The sequence below is a fragment of the Pelodiscus sinensis genome, chromosome 1 (assembly GCF_052426305.1).
Source record: "Pelodiscus sinensis isolate ZL-2025 chromosome 1, ASM5242630v1, whole genome shotgun sequence".
NCBI classification, from domain to species: Eukaryota; Metazoa; Chordata; order Testudines; family Trionychidae; genus Pelodiscus; species Pelodiscus sinensis.
In genome coordinates this window covers 68,083,092-68,108,932 of record NC_143052.1, presented here as the reverse complement: position 1 = coordinate 68,108,932, position 25,841 = coordinate 68,083,092, and the positions used below count along the sequence as shown (strand labels likewise).

At 43.0% G+C, this 25,841-nt stretch overlaps 1 protein-coding gene across 2 annotated transcripts in view; it reads right to left on the bottom strand.

The window, feature by feature from the left end:
- Positions 1-25,841, bottom strand: part of TRHDE (thyrotropin releasing hormone degrading enzyme) — a 346,334-nt gene that overhangs the window by 44,378 nt on the left and 276,115 nt on the right. The gene's annotated exons all lie outside the window — the stretch shown is intronic.

Genomic DNA, 25,841 nt, shown 5'->3' with positions numbered 1-25,841 from the left:
ATTCTGTGGTGAAAATTTTCTAGCAACACACAGGACTATTCTTCTCTTACTTGATAGGCTTCGTCTAGACTGGCAAGTTTTTCCGCAAAAGCAGCCACTTTTGCAGAAAAACTTGCCAGCTATCTACACTGGCCACTTGAATTTGCGCAAGAACACTGACAATCTAATGTAAGATTGTCAGTGTTCTTGCGCAAATACTATGCTGCTCCCGTTCGGGAAAAAGCTCTCTTGTGCAAATGTATTTGCACAAGAGGGCCAGTGTAGACAGCTAAAAACTGTTTTGCGCAAAAAAGCCCCGATGGTGAAAATGGCGATCAGGGCTTTCTTACGCAAAACCGCATCTAGATTGGCACAGATGCTTTTCCGCAAAAAGTGCTTTTGCGCAAAAGCGTCTGTGCCAATCTAGACGCTCTTTTCCACAAATGCTTTTAACAGAAAAACTTTTCCGTTAAAAGCATTTGCGGAAAATCATGCCAGTCTAGACGTAGCCTATATGTTTAACTCCCACAGTTCTGTACCTGCAAGAAAAAGAAACAATGATTCGTTTTTCATTAAACTTCCAAGGCAAGGTTTACCCTTACGCACCGGAGAGCAATCTTCTGCAGTTTGAATTTGCAGGTCTAGTTAAGACCTACTAAATCAAACACAGAGGACACATCCTGTTGGCGCCATTACTGCTCACAGTCGCAAGGAGTAAGAGAAACCAGATGTCTCCTGCCATCTGCTACTCTTGGTGCCTTCCCAGCCCTGTTATTACTTATATGTAAATTGAGGTAAACACACACTCCTTTGGGGGGAGAGGGGGATAAACCTGTTTTAAAACCTTTGCCTAGGTAGGCCTGTGCGGTTTTAAACATGTCATAACAACTATACAGGGGGATTTCATAACTTTGCATATAATGTTGTTACATACATTTCACCGTGATATTATTCACATTAGTTTTCATATGATACCAAGGCATATTTTCTAAAAGATTATTACAATGGTGTTTATAGTGTGCACACAGGGAAGTTTTCGATCACAGCATGGTGAGGCAGTTGTGCAAGGGTGAGTATGAGAAAGGAATCAAGTTCTCATCAAGCAACTTTCTCATTCCAATTATGTCATCAATATCCCATCATTTTAAATCTTGGAAATCCCACAAACTTATACAGCATGTTTCAGGGCCACAATCTCCATTAGAAGGATGGAGCCTGGACAGCTCTGCACTACTGCCATGAGCACTACAAACACTGATGAATGATCCCCCAGTATTTGCAGAGGTACAGGAAGAATTGCAGCAGGATGATTTTGTGGACAGATCCCAGTGAAATGCAGCAAAAACCAATTTAGCCTTTTTGGTGACATTCAGAAAGCAGCTGAAGACTATGGAATGCTGCTTATGGGGAAAGTTAGTTATCACTAACAGATGGGGTCACATCATCATGCAGAGTAGTCCTGTGGCACCTTAGAGACTAACAAATATATAAAGTATCCTGAGCTTTCATGGGTAAGACCCATTTCCTCAGATGGTTAGGGAAGACAAGAGGTGGCTGCAGAACTTCGAGGTGTGAAAGGCTATGTTCCTGGATCTATGTGCTATGCTCATTCCAGTCACCCTGTGCAGGCACACCAAGACTCACAGCTGAGAAGTGAATGGTGATTGCTCTGTGGAAGCGTACAATACCAGATTGCTATGGATCAGTGGGCAGTCATTCTGGAATTGAAAAAAAACAACCCTTTATTGTTATCATCATGCAAACGAGCAGAGCCATGAATCATCTCCTGCTGTGTAGGACTGTGACTCTAGGCAAAGTGCAGGATGGATGTGCTGCAATGGGGTTCCCAAATGGCATACATCCCTATTTTAGTACCAGACTACCTTGCCATGATGTACTGTAAATATCTCAGGAATGGAGATTGTTCATAACTCTGAAATGTTTGTAATTCTGAACAAAATATAACGAATGTTCTTTCAAAAGTTTATAACTGAATATTGACTTAATAGAGTTTTCAAACTTTACTATGCTGAAGTTTATGTTTAACATAGTACTGTAACTGCATCATTCTTTTCTCTCTCTTTTTTTTCTTGCTGCTGCTGCCTGATTGTGTGTTTCTGGTTCCAAATGGGATGTGTGGTTCGTAACTCTTGTGTTCAAAACTCCGAGGCTGTGTCTAGACTGCATCCCTTTTCCGTAAAAGGGATGCAAATTAGACACATCGCAATTGCAAATGAAGCAGGGATTTAAATCCCCCCTGCTTCATTTGCATAAACATGGCTGCAGCTTTTTTCTGTCTCGGAGCTTTGCCGGAAAAAAGCGCCAGTCTAGACGGGGATCTTTCGGAAAATAAAGCCTTTTCCGAAAGTTCCCTTATTCCTCTTTAAAAAAGGAATAAGGGATCTTTTGGGAAAGGCTTTGTTTTCCGAAAGATCCCCGTTCTAGATGGGCGCTTTTTTCCGGCAAAGCTCCGAGATGGAAAAAAGCGGCAGCCATGTTTATGCAAATGAAGCGGGGGGGATTTAAATCCCCACTTCATTTGCAATTGCAATGTGTCTAATTTGCATCCCTTTTACAGAAAAGGGATGCAGTCTAGACACAGCCTGAGGTTTTACTGTACTTCAGTGGAAAGGGCTAATATTCAATGGTTATACAAGCATTGGTGGATCATGGGGGATATATCTCTGATGTTATCGTTGGCTGGTCAAGGAAGGCACAGAACATCTTCATTGGTAAGAAGACAGGACTATTCAGAAAGCTGCATGCAGGGAGATCCTTTCCTCACCAACAGAATACCATTGGCACTACTGAAATCCCCAAAGTGATCCAGGGGATCCCAGCCTATCCTTTCCTCATTTGACACCTGAAACTATACATCAACTACCTCAACAGCAGCAAGCAAAGGGACACCTATCAGCTCAGTAGGTGCAGAATGATGGTTGAATGTGCTTTTGCTAGACTGGCAAGATAGTGGCATTGCTCATTCACCAGACTGGATCTCAGCGAGAAAAATAAATGGCTATAGCTGCCTGTTGTGTCCTGCTTAATACCCCTGAAGAAAAAGGGGCAAGTTGCTTCCGGTGTGGAGGTGGGGCAGACGTCTACTGAGTTGGAAGAGCCAGACAATAGGGCTATTAGAAGATACACAGATCTGTGTTTCTCTTTATAGCTCCCCACTGTGAAGTGCAGGGGTATGGATCTGACCCGTGATGCTGCATGGATCACTGAGGGGTGTACAGAGATGCTAAAACGGAGTTCTCCACTGGCTGCAGATGAAGCCAAGCACATGATTGTTGAACCTGTAGGTCAACAAGAATCTGTAGCTTTTGTGTTTGCGGCATTATGACCTGATGCTTCTCCTTCTCTGACTCCTGCACCTTTCTCCTGTCCAGTCTTCTCTTCTTGATACTGCATGCAATATTATTCTTCTGGGCTCTCTGTTCACCTTCTGGGGCAGCACTGGTTTGCAGGATCTCACTGAATATTGTCCCCCATTGTCCTCTTTTTTCTCCTCTTTATCATAGTCAGGCAGTCCACAGGGGGTGGGAGTTGGGGAGAGAGAGACTCTCAAGATGACAACAGCAGTAGCTACTGACAAAACAGACACATGTCGCTGTATGTACAGTCACAAGGGCAAGTGAAAGTGAAGTTTCAGAACTCCCTTCCTTTGCATTCCAAAAGTTTTAAACAGGATATGGACAGGTCTCACCCATGCTGCACTGCTGGGAATGACTAGACTATGGTGGAATCTTAAACAGATCCTGGCTTATGACATAGCTGGCCTCCCAGTTGCATGTCTTCAATTGTCCTTCCTGCGCTTCACAATGGTTTGTGTCTCAGGCTCCCTGAAGAATCCATAGGACTCCATCAGGTGCTGGTGCCAAATATGGTGCACATCTCTTTGTAAAAGTACCAGGTCTGTGGCACAAGACCAGACTTACTGTTCACTTCCCTTTTGGTATGCCTGCCACAGTTTCTTCCTTTCACTTGGGATTGCTGCTGGTCCCTATTTTACCCCTTTGCTAACATCTCCCACGCAACCTGCTCATAGATGTTCACTTTGCTACAGCAGCTCTGCAGATGTGACTGTACAGCCTTTTCTTAACACAAGCCCAAGAGATCCAATACCTCCTGTTTGTTCCAGGCATGAGCATGTGTGGAGCACATAGTAGACATAGTTGGTTAGGCAGTTGCACAAAAGAAGGGAGACCTGCTAGATGTGCTTTCTAAATTGGGTAATCAGTAAAATTCATTTAATAATATGCAGAATTTTTAAAGAGGGGAGGGTGGTCTTCTGGGCTCAATGACCACTAGGCAGTGTCAGGACAGTGTCAGGTGTTGTAGGACATCTGCTAGAGGACAGTTACGATTGATAAATGTCACATGGCACCTACACTCTCACTGCTTGAACCACAGTATGTTGACCATAACGCAACATAGATCATCAAGGTGGAGCTGCTTTGTGCCAATACTGGGGCGCTAACATCCATGAGAGACAAATTCAAGTATAGACACATTCACAAGTAGGATGACATGAGACAATTTACATTGACCTAACTGCACTGTAGATCAGACCTCTCTGCTAGGATCCAAAATCAGAGGGGCTCTTGCATAGCAAAGAAAGTCAATAGCACAATTTACCTCAGTTACTCTGGATTTGCAAAAGTGTTCCTGGGATTAGAATGTGGCCCCTGTAATGAAGTATGGACTGAGAAGCAGAGTTATATGAGTGACCAGGTCAAGATTTGCATGTCTCTAGAGCGAGAGAAAGTATAGTAAGTTGAAATTGCATCATTTTTATATATCTTTCTAATTCCAGGAGCTATAGAACACTGTTCAAGTGTTGTGTGCTAGGGTCGAAAGCTTTGAAAAAATGGTTAGCTATAATTAATGAGACTAGAAGAACATTGGATTGACGGAAAAGTTAAACATTGTGGCGATAGTGTTAGTGAAGAAGTAAAATTAGTTTGGAGTTGTGTGTGTGTAATTGGTTCCTAATGAGGTTTGTGATTATTGTTGCTGATAATCTGATTGACAAAAGGAAAAAGCATGGAGCAGGAAACAAGAAGAATGACTGTAGAAAAGCATGTTGCTTAAGAAACAAACAGATGTATCTGTATTGTAGTTGGCTCTGTGGTACATTTAAAATCTTGCTCCTGAAATTCAGTTTCTCTGAGCTAGTCACCAAAGGGAAATCCTGGCCATAAAAGAGAAACATGTCAGTGGTTTCTTTAATGATTCTTCATGTAGAAAATAAGTGTGCGAAGATCCAGAGAAATCCATTATTTATTAACTTTTTGCTTTCTCCACTGTTTTCAATGTGGCAACTTCTAGATGACAATATTCATCCTCTTTAATACCATGAGAAAATCTTTGATTGTCTCTGTGCCTTACGTCTGTCAAATCTACCTATCCACACATGGTATCTCCAGCTGGGAACTCATCTCTCCCTTTTCTCCCATAACTCCTCATGGGTATTTCACCAACAAATTAAACTGGATGTCTCTACCTTTTCTCCTGAACCCTCTCCTCCTTTATTCATCCTGTGACTTTGCCACATCGTTCAGACTTGAAGCCGTACGGTCATCGTTGGCTCTTCTGTTTCCTTCTCTCTTACACATCCAGACATGACAAATCTTGTTGCTTTACCTCCTATAATATTTCTAAAATTCAACACCCCTTGGATTCCTACTATCAAGCCTCAGATTCCTCTCATAGCTCTATCTCACTTGCATAACAATACATTTTTCCTTTCCATATTGCCTGACTCTCTCCTCATCAATCTATCCAATATTCAGAAGCTAAAATACTCTTTCTTTTTCACCTCTTTGAACACCATGCCACAGTCCTCTAAAGCCTCTTCACAGGCTCCTTGTGTCTTACCACATAGAGTCAGTCTCTTTGGTTTCACTCTGTCCTCACCCTTGGTGCAGTTCTCCCTCTGCCACTATTCTTCTATCACTCTGGTGCTCTGTCCACTTTTCTGATTTTGTTGTTTTAGTCTATATTTGTCTGGTATGAACCCATTCTTGCACCTCAATGCACCTTGAGTATCATCATGTAAAGTTACGGAGCTATAAAAATGTTGCACAATAATAATTATAATATTCAGAGAAGTGGTGGCAGCAACAGGAAAAGGAACCGGCCTATCAAAGGGAAGACATGGAATATAATTGTCAGCCAGCAATGAAAAGAGAACACAATTTACAGAGACTGTAGAAATTATGGAAACTAACAGAAGTTGAGGCTCTGAAAACTGTTTCTTCCCTCTTCATCCCCTTTGCCTTGCTGAAGAAGAGAACGAACTCTTCATCAATTTTTCATCACTGTCTTCATTCATCTTCATGCCTTCTTCCATGCTGTCCCATAAGCAACCAACTTCCTCTCTTACCTCTCAGTTATATGTGACAGATGTTCATTTGTCTTCATTCCAATTACTCCTTAAAACATGCTTTTTTATCCATAAAACCCACATGTGCTAACCTCTTATAAGAAAAATGTGATAAAGATGAAATTCAACCCATAAGGGGAAGGTCCATAACAGAGCCGTAATTTTTGCCTTCAAGTATTTTCAGTGTCAACCATATTGCTGGTCTATAATGTAAACAACAAAACCAACAACAAATGCCAGATCACTACTGCCTATCTGAGTTGGAAAAACACAGACTAGAACTGACCATTTCAGAGACTGGCAAAAATGCTGCTTCTCTCCTGGGCTGTGTCCAGACTCAAGGGTTTTTTCGAAAAAAGTAGCCTTTTTTCGAAAAAACTTCACCTGTGTCTAGACTACAGCCGTGATCTTTCGAAATTAAATCGAAAGAACGCGGCTTTTCTTTCGACGGCGGAAAACGTCATTTCATGAGGAAGAACGCCTTTTTTCGAAAGTGCTCTTTCGAAAAAAGGCGTTCTTGAATGCAAACAGGGCTTTTTAGAAAGAGAGCATCCAGAGTGCCTGGGTGCTTTCTTTCAAAAAAGCGGCTTGCTTTTTCGAAAGTACTGCTTGCAGTCAAGACGCTCTTTTTCGAAAGAGGCTTTTTCGAAAGTATCTTTCAAAAAAGCCTCTTTCGAAAGAGGCTTGCAGTCTAGACGTAGCCCTGGAGAACAATTAGAAATTGTTTCTTTTGAGAAGAGACAAAGCATGGGTATACAGCAGAAATACTCTATAGCTTTCACCATACAGCTTGTTACAATTAACTAGACTCCAATGCAAAAGCAGAAGCCTGAAATTATTAGAAAGTAACTAGCTACTGCAGGGCTAGGGAAATGAAAGACCAGGGGCCAGATGCAGACCCTGGCTTGCCTGGATCTGGCTCCCAGTGTTCAGGGCCCCTCTGCCCCACAGCATTGGAGAGCCTACACTAGCACTCCAACCCTGCTGCCCCCCACCCAACTGATTTTTCTCTGGGTAAGTGGCCCCCAACTAAAAAAGTTTCCCCACCCCTGGGCAAGAGCAAAACATTTCTGCAGAAAAGCTTTGGTATACACTTTGTATGCATGAAAAATATTTTAACCAACCACTGCTGATTCCCAGATGGAAGCTGAACTGAAACTGAAGCTCAGTGTGAGTGCTTTTGGAGTGCAATTCAATTAGCCCGCAAAGCTTTATCTGTGTGGCTATCTATCTCACTGCATTTGAGATCCTGGGTGCACTTCTTTTTATGAGCAGTGTCAAGGGAGAGTGTTCAATTTTCACCTTGCCCTACTGCATATTTACAAAACACTTCACTTACCAAATTATTTAAATTTTGCAAATACACTGTATTTGATATGAACCTTCACAGTAGATTGTGAAAAGTGGGGGTTTACCACATAACTGTACCAAAATGCACAGAGGTAAGCACCTTTTCTTTGGCATCACGAATCCCATTAAAAGAGCAAAATCCAAACATGTTATTTTTGAGGTATAATGAAGAGACTGTCAGGCAATTCAACAGACTTACGTTACTGCACCCATTTGCTACTTTAAGTAGGCACCCTACAAGTACTCTTGTAAAGACAACAATTTGACCAAAAGGACCACACTTGGGGTCCCTCAATTGTTTTAGCCACTTTCTATATGAATGACCTTGCTTGTCTGTTTACAGGAGAATCATTGTCAGCTATACAGCAGTCGCTGCTATTAGAGGAAGCTTTGGGCAAACAGATAGCTTTTTCCTTGTGTTATAAGCATGGCAAAATTCAGACGCATCTTTAAGTCCTCTGTTAGTGAACTCTACAACTGAAGACTCACTGAAACTAAATGGGAAGCAAGTCTGGAGTGCCAGTATGATGTGCTCTTATCAATCTGTTTTAGCTGTTAGGTGAAATTGTTGCAGGTTGGACCAGCAGGACTCTCATGACCAATACAATGACATAGACTTGTGGTGAAAAAGGCATGGATGACTAAGCTAAGTCTGCATCTGTTAAAAAACGGTAAAAATACATTGACCAGTTAATCACGGGGCAAAGATTTCTGGGAGCATTGGATTAGCCCCAAGTCAAAAGATTAAGCCAGGTGCATTGCTTCTGAAAGGGTTTTCGATAAGAAGGCTTGTGATGACATAAGAAGACTGTGAATGCGAGCTCTTAAAAAAGACACTCTCTGGCCAGCATGAGAGAAATTGGTATGTGTGACATTGCTATCAAAGGCAGGTGGTGATGAATAAGAAAAGACTATTAAAACAATAATTAAACATATTTCACGAAGAATACTGACTAAATTCCAATGCATATCAAAATCAAATCTTTAAATTACTGAACATGGAATCTTTAAATTGCATGAGCTTTTCATGAATCAGAGAAAGAAAGCAGATCTAGATTCCACTATGAAGTCTCACTGTGTTATCCAGCTGCATTCTGACCTTGGTTTGTTCTTTACACTGAGCCATTGAACTCATGGACAGATCCCAGCACATTCATTTTCCCCTTAGGGACAAAGTACCAAATGGTAGTGTAATTGCCAAGGGAAAATTATTACTCCGTACTGAATTATTTCCATCATAAATCCAGAACTAGTCAAATAGACTCTGTCACAAAAACGGCAGGGTTGCCGTATAGTGATGAGGTCCCACATACAAATCTACCATAAATCCATAAGCCCAACCAACTACCAAAGTCATTTTGAATTTTGTGTTTAAATCAAAATTAGAAAACCCAACCTGTTAGCAAACAGGTCAGCAATGTGGAAAAAATGAGAAATAGGTGATTTACATTATATTGTTTTAACACCCATCCCATGTCTTTGTGTGTGTGTGTGTGTGTGTGTGTGTGTGTATTTCCCCAGCTCTTTTTAATGTGGGTATACAACACAGATTCTTTCTGCCTGCAGTTCAGTTTTGTGCATGCCCTGGTAAATAAAAAATTCAACAATATTCACCAGTCTATTAAAAGACAACTTAAAACACATCTGGAATATTATTCACTGGCCCTCATTTAATGAAAAATGTGTACAGTTCAACACTTATTTCTATTATGTATTTTATTCTACCCTCAATTTTTTCTTCCTTGTTCCAGGAAGATGGACCAGTTGCCTTTTCTTTCTCATCACAAAAGTATGTGGCTGAAGTTTCCTACAGCAGATTTCATGGCATCAACAGTGTGAGACAGCAACCATAGCAGTAAAATAGCAGCAGACATCCCGAATGCTGAAGAGAAAAAAGGTCTTTGGAAGTATGGAGCTATATGCGGCTAGGAGATAAACTCCCAAAGATCACTATCATGCCTCTGATGCCTGCAAGCCTGAGATGCCAAAGACAAGAACATTAGGCCTAAGAAATCCACAGCCAAGGAAACAGCACTGGAACAGAGTCAGACAAACGAGACCTTTTTCTTCCCTCCACTACCCCAAAAAAGGATAAAAGGGAGTCTTGTGCTTGTTTTTGCTGAAAGTTAAGACTACTTGGTAAACAATTAACTGAAGAAACGCAAATGTGAATAAAAGTTTCAGAGTGGTAGCCATGTTAGTGTGTATCTGAAAAAACTTAAAAAACAGTGAATAGTCCTGCAGCACCTTAGGGTATGTCTACACTACCACCCTAGTTCGAACTAGGGTGGTAATGTAGGCATACCGCACTTGCAAATGAAGCCCGGGATTTGAATTTCCCGGGCTTCATTTGCATAAGCCGGCCAGCGCCATTTTTAAATGCCGGCTTGTTCGAACTCCGTGCCGCGCGGCTACACGTGGAACGAGGCGTACAGATAGTTCGGAATGGCTTGCTAGTTTGAACTATCTAGCCCGTGCCGCGCGGCTACACGCGGCACGGGCTAGATAGTTCAAACTAGCAAGCCATTCCGAACTATCTGTACGCCTCGTTCCACGTGTAGCCGCGCGGCATGGAGTTCGAACAAGCCGGCATTTAAAAATGGCGCCGGACGGCTTATGCAAATGAAGCCCGGGAAATTCAAATCCCGGGCTTCATTTGCAAGTGCGGTATGCCTACATTACCCCGCTAGTTCGAACTAGCGGGGTAGTGTAGACATACCCTTAGAGACTACCATTTTGATATTCACAAATGGGAATGTATTTCAGAGACGAAAAGAGATCAATTTCAAATAGTTGGATTCTCTTCAAAAGTGAATTTTTGGGAGATGGCTGGAGCAACCCTTCCTTCTTAGCTTGTCAATGTTCTAATGTGACCCCACAAGAGGGGCTATGTTGACAAAGAATTTTGAAGTGTACCTCCCAGTGCTGGTCAATGGACTCTAGCTAGCAATGGTTTGCAGTTGCAACTTGGGCAGTAGCTTAAGCTCTGAAGCCCACCTCCCTTCCTTCAGAGGGCAAGCTTTAGCCCAAGCTGTAACTTCCAAGCACTGGCTTTGCAACTATTTTTAGAGTACAGGCAGTCCCCAGGTTACGTCAGTCTGACTTAAGTCGGACCCCTAATTACGAATGGGGGGAGGAGGGTGCAGCTAGTGCGGGGTGCCTCCCCCACTGTCACCGCCTCCGGCAGTGCGGGGGGCACTTCCCCCCAGCAGACCAGGGAGACGCGGAGCAGCTTTCCTCACCGTGGAGGACGCGGGCAGCGGGACCGCCAAGACACGCCGCGGTCCTGCTACCCGCGTCCTCCATGGCGAGAAAAGTCGCTCCGCGTCTCCCTGGTCTGCTGGGGGAGGCGCAGCTAGTGCACCCCCCACCCTGCAGCAGACCAGGCTTTTCTTGCCAACGCATGGGGTAGAGCAGCTGGGGGGCTGCCGGGTTGGTCCCACAGCGCCAAGGTGCGGCGCTACTGGACCTACCCGGCAGCGCCCCAGCTGCTCTGTCCCAGGCATCCAGATTCAGCCACTGTTGAAACTGATCAGCGGCTGATTCCAGGAAGCCCGGGGCAGAGCAGCTCTGCCTCGGGCTTCCTGTAGTCAGCCACTGGTCAGTTTCAGCAGCGGCTGACTTTGGAACACCTGGGGCAGAGAAGCGGGGGTGCTGCCAGGTTGGTCCAGTAGCGCCGAGGAGCGGCGCTGCGGGACCAACCCAGCAGCACCCCAGCTGCTCTGCCCCAGGCGTCCCCAAGAGCAGCTGGGGTGCTGCCGGGTTGGTCCCGCCGCGCCAAGGGTCGGCGCTACCAGACCAACCCAGCAGCACTCCAGCTGCTCTGCCTCAGGCGTTTCCGATTCAGCCGCTGCTGGTCAGTTTCAACAGCTGCTGAATCTGGACGCCAGTTCCGACTTACATACAAATTCAACTTAAGAACAAATCTACGGTCCCTATCTTGTACGTAACCTGGGGACTGCCTGTACTTGCTTTTGCCCCCAAGTCTGGCAGCTCAGGATGAGAGGCTTGCTCCATAATGCTGTGTAGACATACCCAGTGTGCTGTAGGACACTCAAAATTACTTAGCATTTGTTTAGCATGCTCTGCATTTCATTGTCTATTCTCTCTCCTTTCCTGATATATATAGTTCGCATAAAAGAAAGCAAAGATTTTGATAGGGTACAATCCTGAAAATATGCATGTAAGTGGAGTTACTCGTGTGTGGGAATGTCTATGGGACTGGACCCACTTCTGGAAAAAAACAAACTTTACAAACTTCTATTTATGTCCATACATGGTCCTGTGATGGGACACTCTGTTTGATGCTAGAGTGGAACCATCTCCTGGCTGTCCTGAGGTTTAGCTGTGCAAGGTCAAGATGGTCCTGCACTCCATCTTTCTGCATCTTGGCAGGAAGCACTTCTCTCGCTCCATGAGCTGCTGCTGCCACCTTCCCGTCTTAGTAAGTCCAGTCCCTGGTTGTTCCTCCTCAGCTCCTTTTCTCAGTCAAGGGAATATTTAGTCACCTGATTCCCCTGAGCTCTGACTTTTTAGGTTAATTAGCTCCCCTCTCAATCTATATTAACTCTTTTAGGGTAAGCATGAAGTGAAAGTAGCTCCCTATCAGCATAATATCGAATCACCTCCCAAAGTTTTGAATATATCTTCTCTACACACAAGGGGTTTGTAAAGTGTTGCTATCCCCATTTTACAGATAGAAATTTTAAACATGGCGAACTTCAATGACTTGCCCAAGGTCACAAGGAAAGTCTGTGGCAGAGAGAAACTATCCATTTAGGTGGATACCATTTCATTGTTTCTACATGATCAAATCAAAGCAACAATAGCAAACCTGGATGTAGTAGCTAAAATTTGGACAGGTTTGGAATTAAATATTAATTGGGCTAGGGGAGAATTCGATCACAGTCAAAGACTTGAAAACATACTAATTTCTAGCTCAGAAACAGAAACTACATTTCCTAAGTCTCTATCCAGTGTCTTAACTACAAGATCATTTTTTTCTTCTCTTTTTTAAACTTATATGGAGGAATGGGTAGTGGGAAAGATACATTTTACAAGCCAGGCAGAAACAAACCAAACACAATTTTCTTTCAAAATACTTGTCTTTAATTTAAAGCCAGCCAAGTGATCTAGCTGTTCTTTTTCAGGTGAGCTACAGTAAAACCCTGACCCACATTTTCAAAAATTACATTAAATAAAGCCACAAATGTAAACCCAGAACTCTGAAAGCATAATTTGCACTTGCAGTTCAAAAGTTCACACTTGCAGGTCAATGGTTCAGAGTTCATACTGCAATGTGGATCAAAAATACATAATGTAAAAATATTGCTCAAACACATCAGACAACAGCCGTCATATAGATTAGAAGAGCAGTAGGTCCAGGGTGAGGAAGGTACTGTGGGGGTACCCTGCACCCCTTGTTTCACTTCAAACACCAGGCTAAGTGTTTTCTATTGATTCAAGTATAATTCTGCTGAGCTCTTGCTCATGTTTGTGAAACAAATGCAGTAGGCTGTTCCTCTCTCCAGCCATCACATGGGAATTCAATTTCAGCAATGTTATGTGGATGCATCCATCACAAGCTCACTTCAAAGGCCAGCCTGGACCATCATGCATCAAAACTGTAGCCAACAGAAATTGTTCTGCTTCCTTGAATTGTCCTGACCCAACCCACTTTAGATTGTTGCTAAGAAATACTGTTAAGACAGTTTCCAAGATGAAATTATTCTCACCTAAATGACTCTCTAGTTCAAGGAATAACTAAAACAGAGTTCCTTTCTGTGGGATTGTTGGAGAACAGCATCATCCAAGAAACACATACACTCCATCAACATCAGTACAGTGTATTATGTATTCTAGAGAGGCTTGACAGAATTTTTGGACATTGTTTCCCAATTGTTGAAGAATCTTATACAAATTCCTGACTTGTTCTCAGTAATTTATTTCACTGACTAGGAGTCTCTTCAATTAGCATTTTCCCTGGACTGTGTTGAAAATGTGGTTCATTGCCCTATAGCATATAAGAGGAGCAGATACAATGTCAACATGTAATCCACATCCCACTTTGAGGAGAACAGAGAGAGAGAAATGACAAAATAGGAAAGCAAGGACACAACAGTCCAGCCAACAACTATGTCTCCTTCAAAATCACACCTGTCACTTCTGTGGGAAAATCTGCAGGGCACAAATTTGGCTCCATCCTCAGCCACTTAAAAACCCACCAGTAAATCTCCGTGCCAGACATCGTCCTCACATCGAGGGATAGCTAAAGAAGAAATTACAGCACAGCAGACTTTTAAAGCGTGTTGATTGTTAGGAACTACTTTGACTCTTTCAGGAGCACATGCAAATATGAACTGAAATGCTTGTCTCCAGCTAGGATGGAGAGCAAGGCTTTGCTGTGCAGTACAGCAGACTGATTGACATATAAAAAGGCACTTGGTTACTTTAAAATATCCATGTGTCTGCACCTTGCCATCCTTACTAACCAAGGGGCACAACTCAAACAGGATTTATGTGAAAGGGTGGACCTGTGGGAAGCCACATTAGAGTCAACAGCTGCAGGGCTATAAAATGAACAAAAAGTGAATGACACAATACAGTAGAGCCACTCACCATGTACACAGAGATAATCTGGAGGTTGGCCAGCATTTATTAAAATAATAGATAATATCTACTTCCATCAATCCACTGTGGTCCATGCTCTCAATCTAGGACAAACTGCCTTTGCTAGAACACAGAGGCACTTGTTAAGGAAGCCATGTAGGAACATTATTGTTTGCTTTTGTCTTGAAACATTAGCAACTGGTTGAGAAGGAATAATTAGGGTTGAATACACGGTGTACACATACCATTGTTTGTGAATAAGCAAAGCAAAGCAATACCAGCAAACCTAGATATGGTAGTCACAATTTGGAGAGGTTTTGAAATATATTACATGGGTTAAAGGAGAATTCCTACCACTGTCAAACATACTAATTTCTAGCCCTGGAATTTTAAGTAGGTCCTTATGAAACTGACTTATTTGGGCATTAGGTTGCACAGGGCTGCAAGTAACATAATTAAGGATAATATGAATCCAATTATCTTGAATATGTTGGAAGACTTCAGATGATGGAATAAATTAATTCTTAATCTCTGGGGAAGTATTAGTGTGATAAAGATAACTACAACTGCATAGTTTTAATTGTCACACATATGCTTCCACTAGACACTTCAGGGAAATATTTTTTCCAACAACAAGAACAGATTTGGATTTTATATGGAGGAGTGTAAAACAAAGGTTAAAGGATAAATCATTTTGACAGTCAGGTTCAGACTTAGAAAATGCTCCAATATGTGCTCCAAGATCCAGTGTGCTGAAAGGTGCCGATGGGTGCTGATGATGTTCAGCACCTTTGTTTAGATAGTTAATTTTAGGGCCCCATGTTTGCAAATACTGGGATATGAACTAGCAAAGGCCACAGAAAGATTAGTATCAAAGTGCCTTGTACTCAATGCCTTGCTAAGACCTGGTCTATACTAAAGAAGTACTTCAATACAACTGTATCACTCAGAAATGTGAATAATCCTCACCTGAGTCACATAGTTATATTGACCTAGGCACTGGAACAGAGAGTGCTTGTCAGTGGGAGAGATTCTCCTGCTGATATAGGTACTGTCTGTCATGGAGGCGGATTAACTAAGCTGTCTCCCAGGGTACGTCTAGACTACACCTCTCTGTCGACAGAGAGATGTAGATTAGGCACATCAAAATTGCTAATGAAGCAGGGATTTAAATATCCCGTGTGTCATTAGCATAAACATGGCCGCTGCTTTTTTTCAAAATGAAGCTGTTTTTAAAAAAAACGGCAGTCTAGACACAGAGCTGTCAAAAAATAAACCCTCAAGATTTACAGGAGCTTTCGAAAAAGGCTTTATTTTTTTTTTTGACAGATCCATGTCTAGACTGCCATGTTTTTTTCAAAAAAGCTCCGTTTAAAAAAAAAAAGTGGCGGCCATGTTTATGCTAATGAAGCACGAGATATTTAAATCCTTGCTTCATTATCAATTTCAACGTGCCTAATCTATATCTCTCTGTTGACAGAGGGGTGTAGTCTAGACATACCCCAGTGATTTAGAGCATCTTCATTAGAGTGTTGCAGTGGTACAACTCTTCTCTTTGCATCCAGATGTCACACTGGCTGCTCAGCAAAGAAGCTGACTCAGCCTGAGGCAGCTGACTGGTAGGGAGCTTATGGTGGAGTGGGTAGCATTGTTTCCATATAAGTGCATTCATCTGAAGTGCTTCTCAAAAATCAAGGCTCCTATGGCTATGTTTTTTCTGGACTTTGAAAGGAAAACCTGGAAGGACAGGCTATAAGCAGAATGCAGTTTTTAGGGAATAAATGAGATGCTTTCAACAATGCATTTACAGCTATAAAAACAACGAGCAGTCCAGTGGCATCTTAGAGACTCACAAATTTATGAGGTCATGAGATTTCGTGGGTAAAGCTCACTTCATCAGATCAGTTGAAGTCCAACTCATTTGATGAAGTGGGTTTTACCCACGAAAGCTCATGACCTAATTCATGTGTTTGTCTCTAAGGTGCCACAGGACTGCTTATTGTTTTAAAGTTACAGACTAATACAGCTACCCCTCTGAGACATTTACAGCTAGTTACATCTCCAAAGCTATGTTCACAGGGAAAAGCACTAGAAAATTATTTTGCTTAAATATAAATGAGAGCCAAGTTTTACCTTTACATTGCTATTTCCCTATTATGACGCTGGCTGACCAGATCATCCTAGAATAAGGATGGGCAAAAGGGCCTTCGCAGGCCAAATCCAGACCACCAAGGTTGATCCAGCCCGCAGAAGTCCTGCCACTCCACTGCTCCCAGGCCAATCAGGGGCCTAGGGACAGGGGAACGCACAGCACTTGAGTCAACCTTGGCGATTGATACTAAGCGCCATGTGACAGAGGGCAGGGAGTGAGAGATTTCGCACTCCTCCTCCACCAGGCTCCTTGTAGGACAGGGGCAGGGCGGACGGAGACTTCATGTGCTCCCCTCACCCCCAGTCCCTGATTGACCTGGGGGTGGAGGGAAGCATGCATAGTCTCCTCCCACCCTGCAAGGGGCTCGGCACTTAGGCCGTGTCCAGACTCAGGGATTTTTCCGGAAAAGTAGCCTTTTCCTGAAAAAACTTCCCCTGCGTCCAGACTCAAGCCGCGTTCTTTCGAAATTATTTCGAAAGAACGCGGCTTTTCTTTCGATGGCGGTAAACCTCATTTCACGAGGAAGAACGCCTTCTTTTGAAAGTTCCTCTTTCGAAAGAAGGCGTTCTTCAATGTAAAGAGGCCGTCTTCGAAAGAGAGCATCCAGACTCGCTGGGTGCTCTCTTTCGAAAAAGCGGATTTTTCTTTCGAAAGATCCGCCTGCAGTCTAGACGCGATCTTTCGAAAGAGGCTCTTTCGAAAGATGCTTTCGAAAGAGCCTCTTTCGAAAGAAGCCTGCAGTCTAGACATAGCCTTAGAGTTAACTGCTCAGCTGGCGGGTGACTCTAAGCGCGGCACTCCCTTGCAGGACAAGGGCAGACTTTGCATGTTCCTCCCTGCCCCCAAGCCAGGATTGACATGAGGGCGGGAGGGAGGGAGTTTGCAAAGTCTCCTCCCACCCACCAGGGGCATGGGTGCCTAAAGAGAACTGCCAGCTGTTCAGAACAGCTGGCAGTTCTGTCTGGGGGTGCCGGGGCAAAGACTTCATGCGCTCCCCCACTCACAGACCAATCAGGGTCTGTGGGCAGGGAAACACAGAAGTGTCCTGGCCCCGCCCCTTGTGATTGAGGCCCTGCCCCTTCTGGGGTGGCCTGGGGCCACTTCACAAATTTCTGAAGTGGCCCCCGGTCAAAAATTATTACCCACCCCTGTGCTAGAGTGCAGTCAAGTTAATTCACTTGTGTAGATCAAAGTAAAGGTTAGATGTATAAGTGTACAGATATTTAAACTTCATAAAACTAATCGGATAGTATGTGTTTTCACATATCTGTGCCTGTCAAAATGCAATTGAAATAATGTACATGGCATGAAGCCCTGTAACTAAACTCACCAGATACAAAAGAAGCCTTGGGGATTACTAATGAAGGAGTTTATCAGAGAACGTGGTAATTAAAAAACACATAGCCATTGTGGTGATGACTTTAGGTCAGTCACTGCCCTGAAAAGAAACCTCCCCTCAATAGAGACACTGCCAGCTTGCTCTCTGTGTGATGAGACTGTAAATATGGATTCAAAGAAAAATCTTTTATCTCTGTACTGTTTGAATTGAAACAGGGCACAATAATTCAATGAGAAGATGGAGCTCCCCAGAGTTATTCTGGGTAGCCCTAAAAGACTTTCAGAAACTTGGCAGTTTATTACAATACTGCCACCATTTGGAGTTACAAATTCTGATTCACCTGTTATTTGATTTTTCCTGTTTTAACTTCTCAGTAGCTCTCATTCTTTTTTTATTTAGCTATCCTGTATTTATTTTACAACATAATTCACTGGCAGCATTGGTGTATGATCTTTGGTGTATGATCTGCAATATCAATTGATCTAAATCAGTGTTTCCCAATTTTATTTAGCCACAGAACTCTTTTAAATTCAAAAGAATTTTGCAGAATCCCTAGTAACAATCTTATATATGGAGATGAAAAAGTAGACCATAAATAAGTAAGGAAATAATAAACAAATGCTAAACAAGGTCATGAGATCAACATTTAATTCAATTGCACATATTTAAAAACAAAAATCACATTTAATTTTACAAGAAATAAAGCTAAAAAACGAATATGCATTATATTGGCAGTTTTCAATGTGGACAGTGGTTTTTCTTCTTAATAATGTTAAAATGCAGTTAATTGACTAGTTCTCTAGTCGATAGGCACTTCCGCATTCCTCCTTTGAAATGTACTAGAGCCCATGCTTGTGCTCTTGTACATTTCAAAGAAGGAATGCAGAACTCTGCATACAGCCCAGGTCACAGGGAAGTCCCACTGACTCCAGGCTGCACATGGCATGCCTGCTCTGAAATGCACAAGAGTCCCCAATGGGGGACTCTTGTGCATTTCAAAGCCATGGAGTCTGAGGTCAGTGGGAGACTCTGAGTCCCCCGCTGACCCTGGGCTCCATGCTGTGCTGCATGCAGCTAGGAACCCGGGGTCAAATGGGGACTCCCCAGCTGATCTTGGGTTCCATGCAGCACTTTCCTGGAACCCAGGAAGTCCTCAGCTGACCCCAGGCTCCACGGCAGCTGCCCCTTTGATACATGCAGAGGCGGTGTTTTAAAGGGGCAACCGCCTCACAGCTGATCCATGTGTTTCAAAGGGGCAGTGGAGCCCAGGGTCAGCTGAGGACTCCTCAGCTGATCCCAGGTTCCACGTGGGAATTTTCTCGCGGAACCCTTATTTTCACTTCGTGGAACCCCGGGCTTCCGTGGAACACCATTTGGGAAACACTGATCTAAATAGTGGTTGATCCATTGTGACTGGGAATAACCTGATATGATGTGATTTTTGGTTTAATTACCATTATCACAAAGTCCAGTTTATCTGGGTGGAGATAAGGATGGAATCTAAAGGCTTTGTCTTTTGGTACATTTACACTGTGGTGCTATTTCAGGATACTTCCAGTATCCAGAAATAGCATTTCCTGCATTTTGACAGCACGCCTATTATTCCAAAATGTAAATCGAAATAATGGGTGCCTATTCTGACGTGCCGGTAAACCTCGTTCCATGAGGATTATGGGACTTGTTGAAATAGTAGTCTGTTTCAAAATAAGATACATAATTTGCGTTGCTCAAATTGCGTATCTTATTTTGAGCTAGCACTGCAGTGTAGACGTACCCTTTGACTCCATGGTAAGACTTGTATAATGATGCCAGAGTTCATATTTGTTATTGATGAAATCTAATTATAGAACTTGTCACCAAATTAAGGTGTCTGTCACCATTTTCTGACAATCTGCCCTGAAGATAGGCACTTTCAGTTGTAAGCTACTCCTAGGCACCCTGTTTTTAAAGGGGAACTTTCGTATTTAAGACCTCATGTATGAGTCCTGACTTTTTCTTAAAATTGAGCAAATTGTCTCGTATTTTCTGTCTTCCTTCCAAGAATACCAGCAAGTCCTACTGCTAGCAGGATCTCTGTTTGCCAGCCACCAGTCCAATAGCAGTGGGTGCAGGGGAGGGAGGTCCAAGGACTGATTATGGCAGGGGGAGTGCAAGGATGTTAGTGGGATGAAGAAACAGCATGCGGGGTTGGCCACTACATTTACTAGTCTGTTTAAAGCCAGCAGGGTCTCTCCATCCTGTTTTTGTCCAGCACTGTGTGCTGTGAGCTGCAATGGCTGGTGAGTGCAGGAAGGCACCAGGTGGAGGCTAGCAAATGAGTTGCTTCTGCTGCCCATGCATCAGCCCTTTATGCGCTCCCCCTAGTTGTCCTCTCCCTGCATTCCCCCTTTAACTCTTTCCTTCCCAGCAGTGCTGCTCCTTCATATCCCTCAGTGGGTGGATCCCGCTCCCAAAACTGCAGAGAAGCAGCCCTGGGTTGGAGTGCTGAGCTCGCCAGCAGCCTGACCAGCAGGTTCCCTTCCTCCACTGTTCCTGGCTTAGCCGATGCCCTAGGAAAGACCCTCCAGGCTAGAGAACTGGCCAGGAGAAGCCAAGCCCCATATGGGCCAAAGTCTTGCAGAGTGCTGTCACAGGGAAGCTTCTCTGCCCCTCAGCCATGTTCCGGAGTGGGGGTAGAGAAGTGATTTCCAGTCTGTTCACCCTCCTGACCTCCATAGCAGTCCGTGGGCAGGGCTTAGCACCCACTTCACCTGGACCCTCTGCCCAGGATCTTGCTCCCACGGAGCATGGGACTGATCCATTCCATAGGCACCCTCCCATGCTGAGCCACATCTCTGGCCAGGCTCCTGGCCACTGAAACCTCAGTAGTCAGCTTCTCTGGGCACCTGTGCTCGATGCATCCTTAAAGCTTAAGGATATGGATTATGTGGGTGGCCAGCAGCAGCCTGCACATGTTAGCTGCCATTCGAAACTGTATGGAAAATAAGGGATGAGCTCTGCAAAGATATGGGCCAGGTCATCCCTTCCCATCTCCTTCTTCCCTGAGGCTGGAACTAGCTCCCATCCCTTCCCCCTCTCCCCCCCCCCCTCCCCCAGTGCTGAAACACTGCTGCTGGCCACATTATGGTATGAACTCTGGCAGAAATCTGGGAAGGGGATGAATTGTGACTCTGAATGCCCCTTCCCCCCCAGCGTGTTGTCTCAGGAAGCCACAGTACCATGTACTGAGAGAGGCAGGCTGTTCCATGAGCCCAGCTAGGCATGGAGAATGAAGAATGAGAGGCAGGGAGTGTTGGGTTGTCAGTCACCCCCTAGATGAGAGAGGGCTATAGGGGGTATATGTGTGACTTCTCTCCATGTGAACCCTAAAGCCTGAAAGATAAGAAGGTAAATAAAAAGAATTCACTATGCAGTATTACTTTTTAATGGGGGCTCAGTCAACTTGATGTAATTTGAATGTTTGTACTGCATAGATCTGATGGATTGCCATTAAACTCACTTGATCTGAGCAGTTTTACCAAGTGTCCCAGGGAAAGACAGTCACCCTACTCCAGACACCTGTAACAGGACCTAATTACACTTTGAGTTTGGAAAAAGGAGACTCTCAGATAAAGACAGCAGATATTGAAAGACCCACAGCTGGCACATAAGTTGACTCAGACTCACAAGGCTCAGGATACAGAGTTGTTTAATAGGAGTACAAGATGTTCAGACTGGGGGTTCAGGCTCCAGCAAACCAGGCAAGTGTTGGGTCCCAGAGCCCAAAGAGTTACATTGAAACTGAACAGCCCCATGAGCCCAAGTCAGCTGATATGCACAAGCTGCACATGTTTAATTGCAGTGTAGATATATCTAGGAAGTGGGGTCAGAGTGGCAATTTGTGGTCTGGGAGATAACCCAGGCTACACACCCTATCTTCTGCAACAGAAGAACGATTGCCCACAAGCTAATCAATCAAAACACCTGATCACTGGTATCAAATGCTCATGAAAGATCTACAAGAATTGGCATGAACTTTTTATCCTTGCCCTTTGCTAGCAGATCACCAGTAAATATAATAAGAGCAGATTCTACCTCATTGCTGGGCCTATGATCCAATGGAAAAGCATAAAGAAAATCTGAATATTCAAATAATAAGTTGCCTTATCGCAACCTTCTAGATGACATTGCCCCCAATAGAAGACCGGATAAAAGTCGATAAGAACAGATTGTCAGCATTAAGAGTTCATTTCCTGAGCAATTGACATGCAAACCAGGATTCAATCACCTTGACACTTTAGGCTGACTAAAGCACAGATGAGATCAGAAGAACCTTGTAAATATGCTGTATTTCCAGAGGGGAAATCAGTTAAACAACTCCAGAGATGAAAGGAGAATGTTAGCTCATAATGGGGCAACATCTATTGCATGGGACACTAAGACTATTTCACTTCCCCCACTTAGTACCCCAATCAAACCTTATATTGTTGAAAATCTGATGTAACATAGGTCTATGTGCTTAGTATAACTTTGACTCATGACACACCCTTAAGAATCAATCTGAGACTATAAAGGCCCTTTGAACCCAGGTACCAAAGGGTAATACGCATGACATCACAGGCACTGGGTCTGTGATATATTTGCCCAACAAAAAGTGATAGGAAAGAATACACTGAGGGCAAGATAAAAGTAAGATGTTTCTTACTTCTTATAACACCATTGATTTTGGCTATCTGGATTATCCTTTGCTCAATTTAAGCCTAGATATACTGTGCAAATGATTTCTTCCATTTTAGTTCAATTTTCTCTGTCTACTTTTAATAACTCTAGTTTTACTACAATTTCTGTGGCTTTAGACCGTCTGAAAATTTGGGGCAACTCATATCAAATAAGTTGACCTTCTACTTCTAAGTGAGGCAGTGTAGGAAGGGTGCCTGAAGCCTATTCATGCTCAACATTTTTGGTCAAAAAAGACTATGGGCTCATCCACATTATGAGTGCTTTATTGACACATCTATACCAACTCTCTATAGCTATGCTGATAAAGCCCATATGTAGAGACAGTGGCTACATAGGAAGTCCTTTGCTAGTACGTTTGAACTGCCTCCCCAAATGACATAAAATATACCAGCAAAAGAATCCTTTGGCTGATATATTGGCACATACTTTAGGGTTTTTGCTGGCATTGCCGTGCTAGCTGCAGAGGGACTGATTTTTATACACTCCTAGCTGACAGCTATGCCAACAAGGTTTGCCATGTAGACTAAGCCTAAGGGATTGTTTCCCATAAAGTATGTCACTGCCAGTGCTGCCATTCTCCAGATGCTCAGGTTGTGCCTAGGGACCACAGTTGAAAGCCAAGTTCAGGGGTTATCCTACCCTAAAATAAATCCACAGAACTGATAAGATAAGAAGTCAGACAAACCACACAGAAACCCAAACAATAATTTTCAAAAACAATTCAATTCAACTCCTATTAATTTATTGTGGGTAAGCCACTGGGAAAGAGTAAACTCGTTTAATGGTCCAAACTTTGGGAAATGAAAGCTAGACAACTTTAAAATGTTCCTTCGAGATATCTATTTGTCTCTATTGTTTATGTCTGAGAGATGTAAAAATGGAGATAAAAAGAATAATGTACAGTTTGGAGATGTAAATGCATATATGAATATCAAAAGAAACTATTCAATGCTCCAAGATAGATTATCAAAATAATAATTTTGCAGCTTTCCCCAGACCTGTGGGTATTAAATTACACTAAAGAGAGAACTTAGTACATCCTCTACAAACAAAATGTGGATCAACTTAGCATTAATAACAGCCAGAAATATCATATTAGGACACTAAAAAAGTAAATCAAATCTCTGTATCACAGAATGGACACGACCCATATCAACTTCAGCAACACACCAGGGAGTATTTCAGAAGATTCTGAGATGAGTTGTTCTGCATATAGACTACTCATATCATTTATTCAGGCAGAAATACAGTGTATGGTAAATGGGAGTTGTTTACCTTGGAACCAATTTTTAGAAAGACAAAAGTGAAATTAATATGCCTGCGATTTTCTTTTCATTAATTATTTTTAAGTATGAAAATATTAATAACTAGACATTTTAAAAAGTGGGTACATTCACAGCTTCTGCATTTTTCAGAGTACATTTATGTATGCATGTATTGATTGATGTAGATGAACATATGACATCTGTGATAACCAAGCAACAACTGCTACCTCAACGTCCTATTAATGATATTACTTGCTCTCACATCTTCAGCATGGACGATTACATAACCATAATCTCTAGACATCACATACCAATAAATAGACTGGGATATAGGCACCAACTCTGTGGGGGCACTGGGGCTCAAGCACATACTGAAAAAAATATAAGAATTCTCTGAACCAGAGGGGTTGGATTAATATTTTGTGGGTCCTGCACCCTACTCCACCAGAGGCTTTAAGCTATCTATGTGCCCTTTTCATCATGTCTAGGAAATTGAAAGGCCCTAATTTTGATAGCCCTGCTTCTAGGATCTGCTGTGTGACCAGCAGCAATGCCTAGATCCCCACAGCACCCTCTCATACAGCCATGCCTCTATCACCAAAGGCATGGCATGTATATCATTATTTGCAAGATGGTTCTTGCAAGGCAGCATTACTGCTTTCTTCTGCAGTGTTTTCTGTGTAAGAATTCTTCATCACATGGAAACTCAGCTTTTAGAGCCCTTTTATGCTGCTCTGACTCTTATTCCCTGCAAAAAGGAGATTGAATGGGAGTAAGAGTCTCACCTCTGGTTCTCTTTTCTTTTGCTGGAGGAGGGGAGAAAAGAGCAACAGGGATCAAAGAGCCAAAGTCAAAAATGAGCCAATATATCTAGTGAGGCAATGTAACTAAATTAAACACAGTCATAAGGGTTCTTCATATCTTGTCTTAGAAAGAATGGTGTTCTGCATATGAACTGAAAAGGAGACAATAAGGAACATGTTCTATATCTATCTGAAGAAATATGGGGAATTTGTCTATCCCTAGGAATGTAGTTTATTATTCTTTGAACACTGGCTATAAACCTGCTGTGTGTAAATATGTAAACCTTTCTCATAACTCAATCTGCCACACCCAGATTCTCTTGCAAGGCAGCTTCCTCATAGTGATATATACTGCTCTACCCTGTAGAAACAGAAGAAGAAAAAAAGCAAAATAGAGCTCTACCTATGGATCACCATCACAGGGACATTTCACCCTAGGTAAGTAATACAAATGTATACAGTCTTCTATTATGCAGAAGTGCTAACTGCAGCAGAAGAAGTCTGTAGCTGAACCCTAACAAGACATACTGACACATTTTTACAGTGCATTCAATGTGAAAGATCCCAAAGGGCTTTAAAAATCACTGAAGTTCAGTCATCTCATTAGGGAAATGTCGCAGTGCTCAGCAACGCTGCAGAACAATTTGGGAAGGCAAGTGAGGCATGCCTTATTCATCTGAATGTGGCAGAATATTTACATAAGAGGCAATAACCCAAATATGACCTTGGTCAGGACAGGTGGGTAAAGAACCTTGGACTCTAAAAACCACAATGGGACCTTTAAAGACACTAGGCAGTCAGGATTTTGGCTTTACATCTCATCTTTGAAGGGGTTGTCACATTACCGAATTGGAGGGAAGCAGCCAGATCGCTGCTGCACCCCTAGGTTGGGGCGTTGGCCCCAGAAATTGGTATAAAAGGGAGCCATGTGGGGTATTGAATGGGAGCTTATTGTTTCCTGATCTTATGTACGCTATTTATGTGAGTGTATAATGTCTGTGTGTGTAGGTAGGAATCTGTAATCTGTGTAGAAGCTGAATATTTCTCTGAATGTGGTTAAGCATTGCTATGGACAGGCTGATTAGCCAGGCCCTGTGGGACAATGGCACTTGATGGGCCAAAGACACACCCAAAGAATGGGGGCTGTCACCTGAGAGCAGCCAGCAGGAAACACAGAGATTGGCCTCTGACCAGGTGACCTGCTGCATACAAGAAGAGGCCAGGAAGGAGGTAT